Here is a 17520-nt window from a genome sequence, read left to right on the forward strand (position 1 = left end):
AAAGTTCAATATTGCTTCATGGAATTTTTATTTCAGTGTGTCCTGGGGTTGTGATTTAAAAAACATATTTTTTTACTACTTAAGTCTGGGTCAATAAAGTTGGAAAGCCACCAATGGAAAAGCCAATAAACAAAGAGGTATTTGCAACACAATGTGATAAATATTATGGTGAAAAGGGGAGTTTAGGATTGTATTCTGGAGGAGGGATTCTTGATCTGTATTTTAAAGGCTAGACAAATTGTAATAAATGTGGAGTAATATATTTCCAGTAAATGAAATAGCATAAAAGCTCAAAAATCCTTGTAACTAAAGGAACAAGTATAACAGTAACATATAAGTAAGAGGAAGGGGCCAGATCAGGGAGCTTCTACTCTTCATCATCTGAGGAGCTTGGATTTTATATTGACATCTCTAGAGAGCTACTAGAGGATGGGGAAATGACAAAATTTAGTATATGTTTTGTATTGAATGCTTGCTAGCACTGTGAAGAATGGATTTGAGGATAGTGACAGGAGGCAGAAAGTGGAGAACTGGAGGCACGAACAGCAAATAGGAGGCACAATAAAGGCCATTTTAATCAAGAGAAGAGATTTTAAAAAGACTGAGGGAGATGGAAAACACAGGACTGGGCAGCTATTTGAATGTGTGGCGTAAGGAAGAGTCTGATACCCAGTTTACTGGCTTGAGCCACTAAGGCAATGGTAATGGTCTTTTTCTGGAAGGTTGCCTATCTCCACTTCATTTCGTTGTTTTTCTGGGGTTTTATCTTGTTCCTTCATCTAGGACATAAACTTCTGCTTTTTCATCCTGATTAACTTTCTGTAATGTGGCTTTTGTTTAGGCTGCTGTGGGATTGTGGTTCTTCTTGCTTCTGTGTGCCCTCTGACGGAGGAGGCTAAGAGGCTTGTGTAAGCTTCCTGATGGGAGGGACTGGCAATGGGAAAAACTGGGTCTTGCTCTGGTGGGCAGGGCCTTGTTCAGTAAAGCTTTAATTCAATTATCTGCTGATGTTATTGTGTTTTAGTCACTAAGTTGTGTCTGACTCTTGCGACCCCATGGACTGTAGCCTGCCAGGCTTCTCTGTCCACGGGATTTTCCAGGCAAGAATACTGGAGTGGGTTGCCATTTCCTTCTCCAGGGGATCTTCCCAACCCAGAGATCTAACACAGGTCTCCTGCATTGCAGGCAGATTCTTTACCAACTGAGCTACAAGGCAAGCTATCTGCTGATGGGTGGGGTATACTCCCTCCCTGGTAGTTGTTTGGCCTGAGGCCACCTAGAGTCTGCAAGCCCTATGATGGTGTTAATGGAGACCTCCAAAAGGGTTGCCACCAAGAGGAGGGGCTGCCAGTGCCCCTGTCCCTGTGGTGAGCCCCTGTGGATCCACCACCCCCCACCTCCCACAGGAGACCCTCCAACACGAGCAGGTAGTTCGGGTTGTCTCCTGTGGGGTCACTGCTCCTTTCCTCTGGGGCTTGGTATGTGCAAACTTTTGTTTGTGCCCTCCAAGACTGGAGTCTCTGTTTCCCCAAGTCCTATGGAAGTCCTATAATCAAATCCTACTGGCCTTCAAGATCAGATTCCCTGGGGATTCCCAGTCCCTTTGTCATATGGCCTGACATGGGGTTCAGAATCTTCATAACAGAAGGGGAACTTCTTTGGTATTATTGTTCTCCAGTTTTTGGGTCACCCACACAGCGGGTATGGGGTTTTATTTTATCGTGATTGTGCCCCTCCTACTGTCTTGCTGTGGCTTCTTCTTTGTCTTTGAATGTGAGGTATTTTTTTTTGGTGGGTTCCAGTGTTCTCCTGTCAATGGTTGTTCAACCGCTAGTTGCAATTTTGGTGCTCTCGCAGGAGGAGATGAGCACACATCCTTCTACTCTGCCATCTTGAACCAGAAGCAGTAGGAATGGTCTTTACTTAGAAAATATTGATAACAGGACTCATAGCTTGTGGTCTTGACCAGGTAAGAATAATCAATAAACACTTAAGTGGTACCTACGTAGTTAATGTCAAGCATTGAGATAAGTGTTAGGGCTAAGAAGGAAGGATAGGATAAAAAGATATGTCCTTGAAGAAACAGGAATCATGAATTCAAAAAGTGGCAAGTCATGATTTCCATGAAACCTTCTGAATATCACTCAGCTTGAACTGATTTTTTCTTTTTCTGAAATATATTGCATATTTACCACAGTGAAGTATATGCATTATTTTTTAATATTTATTTTATAATTTGGCTGCACATCTTCTCTGGTGGCTCAGTCAGTAAAGAGTCTGCCTACAATGAGGGAGACCTGGGTTCAATCTCTGGGTTGGGAAGATCCATTGGAGAAGGAAATGGCAACCCACTCCAGTATTCTTGCATGGAGAATTCTATGGACAGAGGAGCCTGGTGGACTACAGTCCATGGGGTCACAAAGAGTTGGACACGACTGAGTGACTAACACTTTCACACTCTGGCTGCACCAGGTCTTGGTTGTGGCATGTGGAATCTTTAGTTGCAACATTCAAACTCTTAGTTGCAGCATGTTGCCTGACCAGGGGTTGAACTCAGGCACCCTACATTGGGAGCACAGAGTCTTAGCCACTGGACCACCAGGGGAATTCTGTGTTTTTTCTTCTTAATACATTATGAGGTCTTTATCAATTCAGTTCAGTTGCTCAGTTCATGTCTGACTCTTTGCGACCCCATGGACTGCAGTACACCAGGCCTTCCTGTCCATCACCAACTCCCAGAATTTACCCAAACTCATGTCCATTGAGTCGGTGATGCCATCCAACCATCTCATCCTCTATCCTCCCCTTCTCCTTCTGCCTTCAATCTTTCCCAGCATTAGGGTCTTTTCAAATGAGTCAGCTCTTTGCATCAGGTGGCCAAAGTACTGGAGTTTCAGCTTCAACATCAGTCCTTCCAATGAATATTCAGGACTGATTTCCTTTAGGATGGACTAGTTGAATCTCCTTGCAGTCCAAGGGACTCTCAAGAGTCTTCTCCAACACCACAGTTCAAAAGCATCAATTCTTTGGCGCTCAGCTTTCTTTGTAGTCCAACTCTCACATCCATACATGACTACTGGAAAAACCATAGCCTTGACTAGATGTACCTTTGTTGGCAAAGTAACGTCTCTGCTTTTTAATATGCTGTCTAGGTTGGTCATAACTTTCCTTCCAAGGAGTACACGTCTTTTAATTTCATGGCTGCAGTCACCATCTGCAGTGATTTTGGAGCCCCCCAAAATAAAGTCAGCCACTGTTTCCACTGTTTCTCCATCTATTTGCTTTGAAGTGATGGGACCAGATGCCATGATCTTTGCTCTCTGAATGTTCAGCTTTAAGCCAACTTTTTTCACTCTCCTCTTTCACTTTCGTCAAGAGGCTCTTTAATTCTTCTTCACTTTCTGCCATAAGAGTGAGATCTTTATAGAGAGGAATAGTTATATTCCCTTTATATTTCCTGGCTTATTATGGATACTGTGTCTAAGAGATGGAGTAGAACTTCATGGCCATTTACAATTCCATATGATGAAATACTCTATCATCTTTCTATGGTTCTCTAGTATGTTTGAACAAAGTGGGGTTTGTCTCAGCTACTACTGAGCAGTTTCTTCTCTGTGATCCATGTCCCCTCTTTACCATGCCTTGGGTTTCACTCACTTGGCTGCTCTTCCCTACCTAGAACTCTGAACCTACTGTCTTTGATGAAATGATGTTGCTGCTGCCACGTGGATCTCGGTGAAGGAGTGATACGAGGAAGGCTACATTTAGCATTACTGAACCTTAATTTTTCTTCCATACCATCAACACAAAACTGCTGCTGCTGCTGCTAAGTCGCTTCAGTCGTGTCCGACTCTGTGAGACCCCATAGACGGCAGCCCACCAGGCTCTGCCGTCCCTGGGATTATCCAGGCAAGAACACTGGAGTGGGTTGCCATTGCCTTCTCCATTGTGTGCAACACAAAACTAGTTCACATAAAATGCTTTGCTGAAAGTTTGGGGATGTTTAAGGGAAGTATAACTGCTGACTGTCTTATTCCCCATCCTCATCCTATACTGTCCGGGTAAGCCCATCCATTCATCCATCCAGGCTGAGGGAAGAGCAGGATGAGCAAACAATGACTATTTTCTGGGGCTTCTTACCAAGCTGTAAAAATTAGAGATAATACAGGCAAGACCATGTAGATCTGTAACTCTGATTTTTTCCCATGCTGACCAGAGTCAATGAAGAAGCTGCAGGTTAGGGTTACCCAGAAGCTTCCTCAAAAGTGCAGAATATAGTTAACTCTCTCTCTTTTTTTGGTATTTTTGCTGCATCACAAAACCTGCAGGATGATTCCTTGACCAGGGATCAAACCCAGCCCTCCGCAAATTGCCGAATCCTAACCACTAGGCCATCAGGGAATTCCCTAGTTAATCCTTTTTATACATAAATTTATTCTTATCCATTGTGACATCTTTTGAAGTACAGGGATCTTATACCACAGTGAAGACTTCTTATAACTATTTCACTGTCACGTTTTTATTATATTGTCATTACCTTGAAGTAAACTGAAATGTTAGTCACTCAGTCGTGTCTGACTCTTTGAGACCCCATGGACTGTAGCCTGTCAGGCTCCTCTGTCCATGGAATTCTCCAGGCAAGAATATTAGAGTGGGTTGCCATTCCCTTATTCAGGGGATCTTCCCAATCCAGTGATTGGACATGGGCCTGTTTGCATTGCAGGCAGATTATTTACCATCTGAGCCACCAGGGAAGTCTCTATCTTAAGGTGGTATATATCCTGTTGTCAGGGCCACTGGGAATGGAAAATGCACAACACTACTTTGAGACCTTTTAACAGTTCTTGGTCAAATTCCTTGTGTGTTCTCAGCTTCTGACCTCTTCCAGTCAAAAGAAAGGCAGTCATTTCACAATTCTGTCCACTTTTCCTCCTTGATTTGTATCTTTCCACAAGGTCTAACTCTCCTCTAGGTCTAGCTCATTCATGACTTTTCTCCATAACTTTCTTTTTTTTTTTTTTTGGAGCAGAAAATTATTTGTTTTTTATTTATTTTTAAATTTTATTTTATTTTAAACTTTACAATATTGTGTTAGTTTTGTCAAATATCGAAATGAATCCACCACAGGTATACATGTGTTCCCCATCCTGAACCCTCCTCCCTCCTCCCTCCCCATTCCATCCCTCTGGGTCGTCCCAGTGCCCCAGCCCCAAGCATCCAGTATCCTGCATCGAACCTGGACTGGTGACTCATTTCATACATGATATTATAAATGCTTCAATGCCATTCTCCCAAATCTTCCCACCCTCTCCCTCTCCAACAGAGTCCATAAGACTGTTCTATACATCAGTGTCTCTTTTGCTGTCTCGTACACAGGGTTATTGTTACCATCTTTCTAAATTCCATATATATGCGTTAGTATACTGTATTGGTGTTTTTCTTTCTGGCTTACTTCACTCTGTATAATAGGCTCCAGTTTCATCCACCTCATTAGAACTGCAAAGGTATTCTTTTTAATGGCTGAGTAATACTCCATTGTGTATATGTACCACAGCTTTCTTATCCATTCATCTGCTGATGGACATCTAGGTTGCTTCCATGTCCTGGCTATTATAAACAGTGCTGTGATGAACATTGGGGTACATGTGGCTCTTTCCCTTCTGGTTTCCTCAGTGTGTATGCCCAGCAGTGGGATTGCTGGATCATAAGATAGTTTTATTTCCAGTTTTTTAAGGAATCTCCACACTGTTCTCCATAGTGGCTGTACTAGTTTGCATTCCCACCAACAGTGTAAGAGGGTTCCCTTTTCTCCACACCCTCTCCAGCATTTATTGCTTGTAGACTTTTGGATCGCAGCCATTCTGACTGGCGTGAAATGGTACCTCATAGTGGTTTGGATTTGCATTTCTCTGATAATGAGTGATGTTGAGCATCTTTTCATGTGTTTGTTAGCCATCTGTATGTCTTATTTGGAGAAATGTCTATTTAGTTCTTTGGCCCATTTTTTGATTGGGTCATTTATTTCTCCATAACTTTCTATCTTAAACTTTCAGATTATGTTTCTGGTCACTAGAATTAGACCAGAATTTTATGCTGATCAATATTACATTATTCCTTTATAGTGATTCTTCAGAAGGAGTTTCTTCCTGGGCGTACCCTGGTTCCTGGCTTCCTTCTCTTGAGATTTGTGGCCCTCTCTTCCTTTAATGAGTCCTTTCTTTAGGTCTCTAGCTACAAATCTACCCTTGGCTTTTCTGGAAACTCTCTACTTCCTGGGGTTGGTTTCAAACTAGGATGAGTTCTCCTTTCCTAAAACAGCAATCCAAGGAGACAATGACCCATTGCAGGATATTTCCCATCAAAGTCTTGAGTTTCTTAGCCTAGATTTACACTCTAGGGGCATTTCAGCAAGGGAGTCCCAGGGCAGACTTCAGTTTCCAAGTCTGGTACTTTCCAACATCTCTGTCAATATGGTATGCAAATATACCTCGACATTCTTCCTCTAGCTTTCCTGTGGGTAACTATTAGACCAAACAGACACATGGACACAAACACACAACTCCCAAGGACATATGATTACTGTCTAAATCCATGATAAGGAAAATATTTTTTTTCTCAGTGCAATATATCTTTCACAGACTTTGCTGCCCATACTAGAGATATACTATTTGTCAATCATCAGTTTCAGTTTCTTTTCCCTACTCTCCAGCAATGCACAGAGGCGTGTCAGTGTTTAAGTAACAAGTTCCATTATAATTTCTAGCCAAATAACAGAATTACATAACTAGGTCACATTTTCAGCTTCAAAAGACCCGGCACAATTTCCCCCAGCATTTGATTATGAACAATTTCAAAAGTATACAAAAGTTGAGAGAAGTTTTGCAGTGAATTCCCAAATACCACCCCCCACCCCAGTGTGCCTCAGTTTCCTCAATAACAACTGAAGTTTTATAGTATCTGAAAACTGAGGTGGCGTGGGGGGGTCTACCCACGCCACAACTCTTGCCTGAAGAATTCCATGGACAGAGGAGCCTGGTGGGCTCCACACAGTCCACGGAGTTGCAAAGAGACTACACTAACATATGCCCCAGTTGGGTATCCCATTATCTATGTATCTACCCATTCATTCTCTTATTTCTTTTATGGATTTCAAAGTAAATTTAATATACCAGTACTCTTCTCCTTAAATACTTCATGTCATCACTTACAGTTCAATATTTATTAACAGATTTTTTTTTTTTTTTTGACCTGGACTGCCAGGGAAGTCCCCAGGTTTTTTTTTTTTTTTCTTTTGAGGAAAAATTTACACACAATGAAATTTATAAACTTTATGTGTACATTCCTTAAATTTTGGAAAATACATACACGTGTGATCTAAACCCCTAGCAAGACATAGACTATTACTATCGCTCCAGATTCCCTCATACCTCTTTTCAGTCATTCCTCTCCCTAAACAACCATGGTTCTGATTTTTTCTACCATAGGTTAAGTTTGTTTGTTCTAGGACATTCAGTTCAGTTCAGTTGCTCAGTTGTGTCCAACTCTTTGTGTCCCCATGAATCTATATGTAATCATATAGTATATGCTCTTTTGTACTATGTAAAGCTTCTTTCATTTAGCGTGATACTTTTTTTAAGTTGTAAGATAATTGCTTTACAATGTTGTGTTGGTTTCTGCTGTACAACAATGTGAATCAGTCATAAGTATACATATATCCCCTCCCTCATGAGCCTCCCACCCACTCCATACCCCATCCCATTCCTTTAGGTTGTCACAGAGTCCCAGGCCAAGCTCCCTGTATTATACAGCCACTTCCCACCAGCTATCTATTTTACGCATATTACTTGCCAACAAAGGTCCGTCTAGTCAAGGCTATGGTTTTTCCAGTGGTCATGTATGGATGTGAGAATTGGACTGTGAAGAAGGCTGAGCGCCGAAGAATTGATGCTTTTGAACTGTGGTGTTGGAGAAGACTCTTGAGAGTCCCTTGGACTGCAAGGAGATCCAACCAGTCCATTCTGAAGGAGATCAGCTCTGGGATTTCTTTGGAAGGAATGGTGCTAAAGCTGAAACTCCAATATTTTGGCCACCTCATGCGAAGAGTTGACTCATTGGAAAAGACTCTGATGCTTAGAGGGATTGGGGGCAGGAGGAGAAGGGGACGACAGAGGATGAGATGGCTGGATGGCATCACTGACTCGATGGATGTGAGTCTGAATGAACTCCGGGAGTTGGTGATGGACAGGGAGGCCTGGCGTGCTGCGATTCATGGGGTCACAAAGAGTCGGACACGACTGAGCTACTGAACTGAACTGAAGTGAACTGATGATACTTTTAAGACTCATCCATGTTGTTGTGTTTATCAGTAGTTTGCTCTCTTTTATTCATGGATAGTATTTCATTCTGTGAATATCAGTTGAGTTCAGTTCAGTTGCTCAGTTGTGTCTGACTCTTTGCGACCCCATGAACCGCAAAATGCCAGGCCTCCCTGTCCATCACAAACACCCTGAGTCCACCCAAACCCATGTCCATGAGACAGTGATGCCATCCAACCATCTTATCTTCTGTCCTCTCCTTCTCCTCCTGCCCTCAATCTTTCCCAGCATCAGGGTCTTTTCAAATGAGTCAGCTCTTTGCATCAGGTGGCCAAAGTATTGGAGTTTCAGCTTCAACATCAGTCCTTCCAATGAACACCCAGGACTGATCTCCTTTAGGATGGACTGTTTGGATCTCCTTGCAGTCCAAGGGACTCTCAAGAGTCTTCACCAACACCACAGTTCAAAAGCATCAATTCTTCAGCATTCAGCTTTCTTTGTAGTCCAACTCTCACATCCATACGTGACCACTGGAAAAACATTAGCCTTGACTAGATGGACCTTTGGAGATGGCAATGGTAACCCACTCCAGTACTCTTGCCTGGAAAATCCCATGGACGGAGGAGCTTGGTGGGCTGCTGTCTATGGGGTCGCACAGAGTCGGACACGACTGAAGTGACTTAGCAGCAGCAGCAGCAGAAGACGGACTTTTGTTGACAAAATGATGTCTCTGCTTTTAATATGCTGTCTAGGTTGGTCATAATTTTCCTTCCAAAGAGTAAGTGTCTTTTAGTTTCATGGCGGCAATCACCATCTGCAGTGATTTTGGAGCCTGGAAAAATAAAGTCTGCCACTGTTTCCCCATCTATTTGCCATGAAGTGATGGGACCAGATGCCATGATCTTTGTTTTCTGAATGTTGAGCTTTAAGCCAACTTTTTCACTCTCTTTCACTTTCATCAAGAGGGCCTTTAGTTCCTCTTTGCTTTCTGCCATAAGGGTGGTGTCATCTGCATATCTGAGGTTATGCATATTTCTCCCAGCAATCTTGATTCCAGCTTGTGCTTCTTACAGCCCAGCATTTCTCATGATGTACTACTCTGCGTATAAGTTAAATAAGCAGGGTGACAATATACAGCCTGATGTACTCCTTTCCTATTTGGAACCAGTCTATTGTTCCATGTCCAGTTCTATCTGTTGCTTCCTGACCTGCACACAGGTTCCTCAAGAGCCAGGTCAGGTGGTCCGGTATTCCCATCTCTTTCAGAATTTTCCAGTTTATTGTGATCCACACAGTCAAAGGCTTTGGCATAGTCAATAAAGCAGAAATAGAAGTTTTTCTGGAACTCTCTTGCTTTTTCCATGATCTAGCGGATATTGGCAGTTTGATCTCTGGTTCCTCTGCCTTTTCTAAAACCAGGTGCCCAATAAGCTACTGGAGATCAGTGGAGAAATAACTCCAGAAAGAATGAAGGGATGGAGCCAAAGCAAAAACAACACCTAGTTGTGGATGAGACTGGTGATAGAAGCAAATTCCGATGCTATAAAGAGCAATATTGCATAGGAACCTGGAATGTTAGGTCCATGAATCAAGGTAAATTGGAAGTGTCAAACAGGAGATGGCAAGAGTGGACATCGACATTCTAGGAATCAGCAAACTGAGATAGACTGGAACGGGTGAATTTAACTCAGATGACTATTATATCTACTACTGTGGGCAGGAATCTCTTAGAAGAAATGGAGTAGCCATCATAGTCAACAAAAGAGTCCGAAATGCAGTACTTGGATGCAATCTCAAAAATGACAGAATGATCTCGGTTCGTTTCCAAGGAAAACCATTCAATATCACGGTTATCCAAGTCTATGCCCCGACCAGTAACACTGAAGAAGCTGAAGTTGAACAATTCTATGAAGACCTACAAGACCTTCTAGAACTAACACCCAAAAATGATGTTTTTCATTAAAGGAGACTGGAATGCAAAAGTAGGAAGTCAAGAAACACCTGGAGTAACAGGCAAATTTGGCCTTGGAGTACAGAATGAAGCAGAGCAAAGGCTAATAGAGTTATGCCAAGAGAACACACTGGTCATAGCAAACACCCTCTTCCAACAACACAAGAGAAGACTACACATGGACATCACCAGATGGTCAACACCAAAATCAGATTGATTTTGTTCTTTGCAGCCAAAGATGGAGAAGCTCTATACAGTCAGCAAAAACAAGACCTGGAGCTGACTGTGGCTCAGATCATGAACTCCTTATTGCCAAATTCAGACTGAAATTGAAGAAAGTAGGGAAAACCACTAGACCATTCAGGTATGACCTAAATCAAATCTCTATGACTATGCAGTGGATGTGAGAAATAGATTTAGGGGACCAGATCTGATAGACAGAGTGCCTGATCAACTATGGACAGAGGTTCATGACATTGTACAGGAGACAGTGATCAAGACCATCCCCAAGAAAAAGAAATGCAAAAAAGCAAAATGGCTGTCTGAAGAGGCCTTACAAATAGCTGTGAAAAGAAGAGAAGTGAAAAGCAAAGGAGAAAGGAAAGATATACCCATTTGAATGCAGAGTTCCACAGAATAGCAAGGAGAGATAAGAAAGACTTCCTCACGGATCAATGCAAAGAAATAGAGGAAAACAATGAATTTGAAAGTCTAGAGATCTCTTCAAGAAAATTAGAGCTACCAAGGGACCATTTCATGCAAAGATGGGCTCAATAAAGGACAGAAATGGTAGGGACCTAACAGAAGCAGAAGATACTAAGAAGAAGTGGCAAGAATACACAGAAGAACTGTACAAAAAAGATCTTCATGACCCAGATAATCAGGATGGTGTGATCACTCACCTAGAGCCAGACATCCTGGAATGTGAAGTCAAGTGGGCCTTAGGAAGTATCACTACGAACAAAGCTAGTGGAGGTGATGGAATTCCAGTTGAGCTATTTCAAATCCTAAAAGATGATGCTGTGAAAGTGCTGCACTCAATATGCCAGCAAATTTGGAGAACTCAGCAGTGGCCACAGGACTGGAAAAGGTCAGTTTTCATTCCAATCCCAAAGAAAGGCAATGCCAAAGAATGCTCAAACTACCACACAATTGCACTCATCTCCCATGCTAGTAAAGTAATGCTCAAAATTCTCCAAGCCAGGCTTCAGCAATACGTGAACTGTGAACTTCCAGATGTTCTGTGAATATAGCATAGTTTGTTTATCCATTCTCCTATTGATGGATCACTGGGCTGTTTCCAGTTTTGGCTTTTATGAATAAAGTATTTGTGAACACTCTTGACCAAGTCTTAAGAAGACTGGTTGACCGTATTAAATGTTGACCATATTTTCATTTCTCTTGGTTAAATCCTGATAAGTAGAATTGCTGAGTCATTGTGTACTGTCTGTTTAGTTTTATAAGAACCTGCTTGATCTTTTCCCAAAGTAATTATACCATTTACACTTCCACTACAGTGCATGAGAGCTCTGGTTGCTTCATTTCCTTGCCAGAATCTGGCGTGTTTAGTCTTTTTAATTTTAGCTGTCCTAGTGGGTGTATAGTGCTATCTTTTTACTGTGACTTAATTTGCATTCCCTGATGACTAATGATGTACAGTTTTTCATATGCATATTGGCTACTAGTATATCATCTTCTGTGAAATGTTCACCTCTTTTGCCCATTTTCAAACTAGGCTGTTTATCATTGAGTTCTAGGAGTTCTTTACATCCTGGATATCAGTCCTTTGCTGTATATATATTTTCTAATTTTCTTCCAGATGTGACTTGCCTATTTCTTTCCATTTTGGGTTTTTTTTCACTATTAATTTCCTTTTTCCCCCCTATCCTACTTTATTTTATTTAGAAAAAAAATTTTTTTACAGGTATACACAGCTATATGTATTTATTTATTTTGGCTGCGCTGGGTCTTCGTTGCTGTGCTTGGACTTTCTCTAGTTGTGGAAAATGGGGCTACTCTCTAGTTGTGGTGCACAGGCTTCTCATTATGGTGGCTTCTCCTGCTGCAGAGCATAGGCCCTAGGCTTCAGTAGCTGCAACTTGCTGGCTCTTGGGTAAGTGGACTTCAGTAGTTGCAGCATAGGGGCTCATTAGTTGTGGCTCATGGGCTCTAGAGCTCAGACTCAAAAGTTGTAGAACATGGTCTTAGTTGCTTCACGACATGTGGAATCTTCCCGGACCAGGGATTGAACCCACGTGCCCTGCATTGGCAGGCACATTCTTATCCACTGTGCCACCAGAGAAGTAATCCTATTAATTCTCTTAATGCTGTCTTTTGACCAGTAGACACTTTTGAGTTTAGTGAAATCTAATTTAGCAGTTTATTGATTTATGGTTATTGATTTTTCTGTTCTGACTAAAAAACTTTACCTACCTCTGAGTCATGAAGATATTCCTTAATGTTTTCTACTAAAAGCTTTATGGTTTTAGCTTTTGCATTTAGGTCTATGAGTCATCTCAAATTGATTTTAGTATATATTTAGAGGCAGAGGTTGAAGTTTCTTTATTTTCCTACATAGATATGTATCTAGTCAAGTGTCATTTGTTGAAAAGTTTCCTTGCCCCAGCTGGATTGCATTCATATAATACTTTTGTTAGAAATAAATGACTTTATGATTTTGTAACTATTTCTGGGCTCTCTATTCAGTTCCATTGATCTATTTATCGATCCTTTTGCCAGCCAATATCATACTGAATTGATTTCTTTAGCTTTGTACTAGATATTGAAGCCAGGAAGTGTAAGTCCTTCAACTTTACTCTTTTTCAAGTGTGCTTTGGATATTCTGAGGCCTTTGCTTTTCTCTCAGCAGTTTTTAAAGTGCATTTTTTTTTTCTTTACTTTGGATCAGATCCAAAGCTTCCTTCCTTACTGACCTCTAAGTAGGAGGGAGGCAAAAACCAGATCCAAGTAAATCTCCAGGGGTGGGGTTAGGGGTGGGTGGTTGAGGGACCAGGCAGGATATTTGTTCTCCCAGTTATATACTTTTGATTGGAATAGGAATATGTGACAAACCACAGAGTTTTTACGGCATTATTACCTAAAGCTGCCTTGACCTTTGGTGTATGCAAAAGTTTTGGTCTCATTCTTTCAGCTATATTCATTGAAAAAATTAATGATAGTAGTTGCTGCAGTAAAACATTCTCCACACTTTCAGAATCACGCTGTCTATTCTTTTCATATTTCCTGTAGCTGCAAGAGCTAGTTTAGTACCAACACAAGGCACTTAATAAATTTTGTTAACTAAAACTTGTGTTATTAGAAGTCATAATATCAGAGTGTTAAAAGAAACATTAAAGCTCACCTAGTTCAATCCTCCATCTGATCATAAGGTTTCCCACTAAATACCAGCCTGTTCTGACTTATATAGTAATAGGGTACTCACAGCCTTAAGCATCTACAACAGTTCATTCCATGAATTCCTTTCAAAATCCATTGGGAAAAACAAAACAACACGAAAACCTGACTGTTACTGCTTCCATAAGGGAATAAAGAAGACTGTGGTCCCAAACTAAGATCACTGTTATTCCCACTGCATAATTTATAGGACTTAGAGTCAGACTGTGAGGAAGAGCAGCTTAGGCAGATGCAATTGTAAGAGTACAGCTATTTCATCTGATTCTGATATGCCACTCTTCCCCTCTCCACCAAAATGAGAATTTATTTCAATTAGAGCAAATGTTTCTACAGGGAATATAATACTTGTACAGTATAGAGAAGTCCTTAAATGTGTCATTTATCTAGTATCTAACTATAAGTGGCATATAGACTCTTAGCAAGAGTCTAGTTGCTGTGAGTGGGGGATACTCTGTTGCGATGCATGGGGTTCTCATTGTGGTGGGCTTCTCCCTTGTGCAGCACAAGCTATAGGTAAACGGGCTTCAGTAGCTGCAGCTCATGGGCTCAGTAGTTGTGGTTTACGGGCTCTAGAGCATGTGCTCAGCAGTTGTGACATACATGCTCAGTTGCTCTGCAGCATGTGGGAATGTCTCAGACCAGGGGTTGAACTATGTCCTTTGTGGGAGTCTTAATCACTGGACCGCCAGGAAAGCCCCTATTCTAAATATTCTAAGTGAGCATCTTGATGTCGGGGAGGGATACAATCCAGCTTCTTCCTCATCATAGTGTCATAGTGATGACATATGTACCTTTAGTCTATGAGGAGCCCCACTCCTGGCTTAATTAGTCACTGACATCCTAATGCTGTACTAGTGTTTGTAGATTTATTTCTTGAAAGATGACATCCATCATATCTGTGTGGGATATGGAAACAGGAACAAAATGTATTCCTGTCAGTAGGGCTTCCCAGGTGGCGCTAGTGGTAAAGAATCCGCCTGCCAATGCAGGAAATGTGGGTTGGATCCCTGAATCTGGAAGATCCCCTGAAGTAGGAAGTGGCAACCCACTCCAGTATTCTTGCCTGAAGAATCCTATGGACAGAAGAGCCTGGCAGGCTACAGTCCACGGGGTCACAAAGAGTCAGACACAGCTGAGCACACACACACTGATGGCCTATGCAGGATCTCTCACCTCTCAAAATAATGAGAGGAAGCTAGAAAATAAACTGAAAGAATATGTTATTAAAGATAAGAGGAGGGCCAAGAGTTGTGGTAGAACAGGCTCATTGGAAATTGCCTCTTGTTTTAATAATTACATTTTGGTTTATTAGGGCACTAGGCATTAGCATAATTCTAACTTTCACCTACAAAGTTAATACAGTGTAAGCTGCCTGGGAGTTGGAGACATATTTCTGCGGATTGGTCTAGTAAGCTCATACTTTGCTTTTGCATCTGGGGGTAATATTTTTAGGGCAAGGACTTCACAGGCAGATTTAAATTCCCAGCTCAGTCAGGCTACATATTAAACATTTTATGAAACCAACACTAAAAAGTGACTATTGATGACAATACTTTTGCAGCTAGTCTCTTAGCCTTTAACTTCCAATTTTGCTTTCTGCAATGTTATTCTTTTCAACTCAATCTTCAAATTTTCAACTTATAGTTGTTGTGCCACAGTTTTAAAATTACTTCTTGTTTATAAATATCACTTTGCAATCTAAAGAAAGAGTTATAAATTACTATATTGGGATTTCTATTTTTAAAAATTGTAAAAAGTTTTGAATTATTTCTACCTCCTTTTCCCAAATATACTGTGAATCTTATTTGACAGGTTTGTCTTTTGCTATCCCATTAACTCATAAGTTTTCCCTCAACCCTGATCAACTACAATTGAGGAAAAATAAGTTTTAATATCTAATAATACTGTTAGCCAATCATCATAATAGAATGACAGATTGCAAAATTTTTGAGGGCAGAAGCTCCAATTCACTTGCTTTTGTATTCCTTTTAATACTTAGTTCATCCCATGGTACCTACTTTTAATACCTTTATTCACTTTATTGTTTGTTATATTTGGATAGGTGAAAAATCCAGCAAAATTCACCTTTATTTAGGGTAGCTGAGTTTTTCTAACTTTTTATTATTTAGGGTAGCTGGCAGCCTTAGTTTTAAGTTGTTAATATCATCTCCATTGCGACTAGATTGGCACCAGTGAGACTCTTAAACTTGATTAAAAATCATCTATTTTTTATACAGGAAAATTGTTACTATGGCCTGGTGTTCATTCCTATGAATTATTGTGGTGAGTTCTGTCTAAATGTAGTGTTGTCTTCCTCTCTCCAAGTGGCCAGTCTGACCCTAAATTTCACTCCAACAGTATGGATTTGGCAAACAACAATATGTTCCATTAGCAAATAATCCCTTCATTTAAATAAATACCTTCCTTTCCCTTAAGTACCTTTATTCAAACTGAGGGACTTCGGGCTACAAACAGACATCCTTCCCTTGAAAAGTAACATACAATAAACATCTTGAGATTCCTACTTAGAGAAACTTCATAAAATAAGAGAGCAGAGTGTCAGGGACATAAGGTGTTAGTAAAACAAATTATGAATTTGTAAATCTTGGTCCATAGGGTCACAAAGAGTAGGACATGACTGAAGTGACTTAGTACGTATATCCAATTACATTGTTAAAAGAAGTTTGAACAGACTGAAGAAAGAGATGTGACGGTGGCAGACACTTAAATCTACTTCAGAAGAAAAGCTCACTTTAGGAGTACTTGTAATATATTGTTCCTTATCCACAATTTCCATCTGCCGCTGCACTTTCCTCATTTCTTTGGATGGGTGTTGGGGGTGCTCAGTCATGTCTGACTGTTTGCAGCCTGATGGACTGTACCCTTCCAGGCTTCTCTGTCTATGGAATTTTCCAGGCAAGGAAACTTTCCTGGAGAGGGTTGCCATTTCCTCCTTCAGAGGGATCTTCCTGACCCAGAAATCGAGCCTACTGTGTCTCCAGCTTTGGCAGGCAGATTCTTCACCACTAGTGCCCCCTGGAAAGCCCATTAACTTGGATACTTAACAGAAATAAAACCATTAGTGAGACTTTAGAAAAGGGAAACCTCTTATGAGATTCAATACTGGAAACATGAAAGAGGGTGGAGGAGGGATTATTGCACTAAATGAGATAAGATAAAGCTTGGAGTGTTAGACTTTTTTTTTTTTTTTTTCAAATAGGGAGTATGCTTTCTTTGGGCTTCTCTGGTGGCTCAGATGGTAAAGAATCTGCCTGCAGTGCAGTAGATCTGGGTTTGATCCCTGGGTTGGGAGATTCCCTAACGAACGGGAATGACTACCTACTCCCATATTCTTGTCTGGAGAACTCTATGAACAGAGGAGCCTGGTGGGCCACAGTCCATGGCGTTGCAAAGAGTTGGACAAGACTGAGCAACAAACACTTTACTTTCATGCTTCCTTTAAAGACACAAACAAAATACACAGAGCGGGGATTGTGGGATGCACTGCCCACCTGTAAACTAGAAGTAGGGACTATATGTTATTAATCTCTGTATTCTTTATAAGCAGGACTGTATCTGGCATATAATAGATGCCCAGCAAACAATTGTTGAGTGACTCAATATTCAGCTCAATATAGTGGTAATGGCAAGACTGTTTGAGAGACATTATTTTGGTTCAAAGTAGAGCTACTTATTTTTGGATGGGGCTGGAAATGTTTTTGTAGAAGGAAGTTGCGCCAGGATTCAGTGTCAGCCCTGGCAGATGGATTTTTTTCCCCTAAACATTTGTGTCCCACCTCAACCAGAAAGGGATCTGGGTGTTTAGGAAGGTGGAGTCTA

The 17520-nt window shown here is 41.1% G+C and overlaps 1 protein-coding gene across 1 annotated transcript in view; it reads left to right on the plus strand.

The window, feature by feature from the left end:
• Positions 1-17520, plus strand: part of SLC25A12 (solute carrier family 25 member 12) — a 166172-nt gene that overhangs the window by 50004 nt on the left and 98648 nt on the right. The gene's annotated exons all lie outside the window — the stretch shown is intronic.

The sequence above is a fragment of the Bubalus bubalis genome, chromosome 2, assembly GCF_019923935.1.
Source record: "Bubalus bubalis isolate 160015118507 breed Murrah chromosome 2, NDDB_SH_1, whole genome shotgun sequence".
NCBI lineage: Eukaryota > Metazoa > Chordata > Mammalia > Artiodactyla > Bovidae > Bubalus > Bubalus bubalis.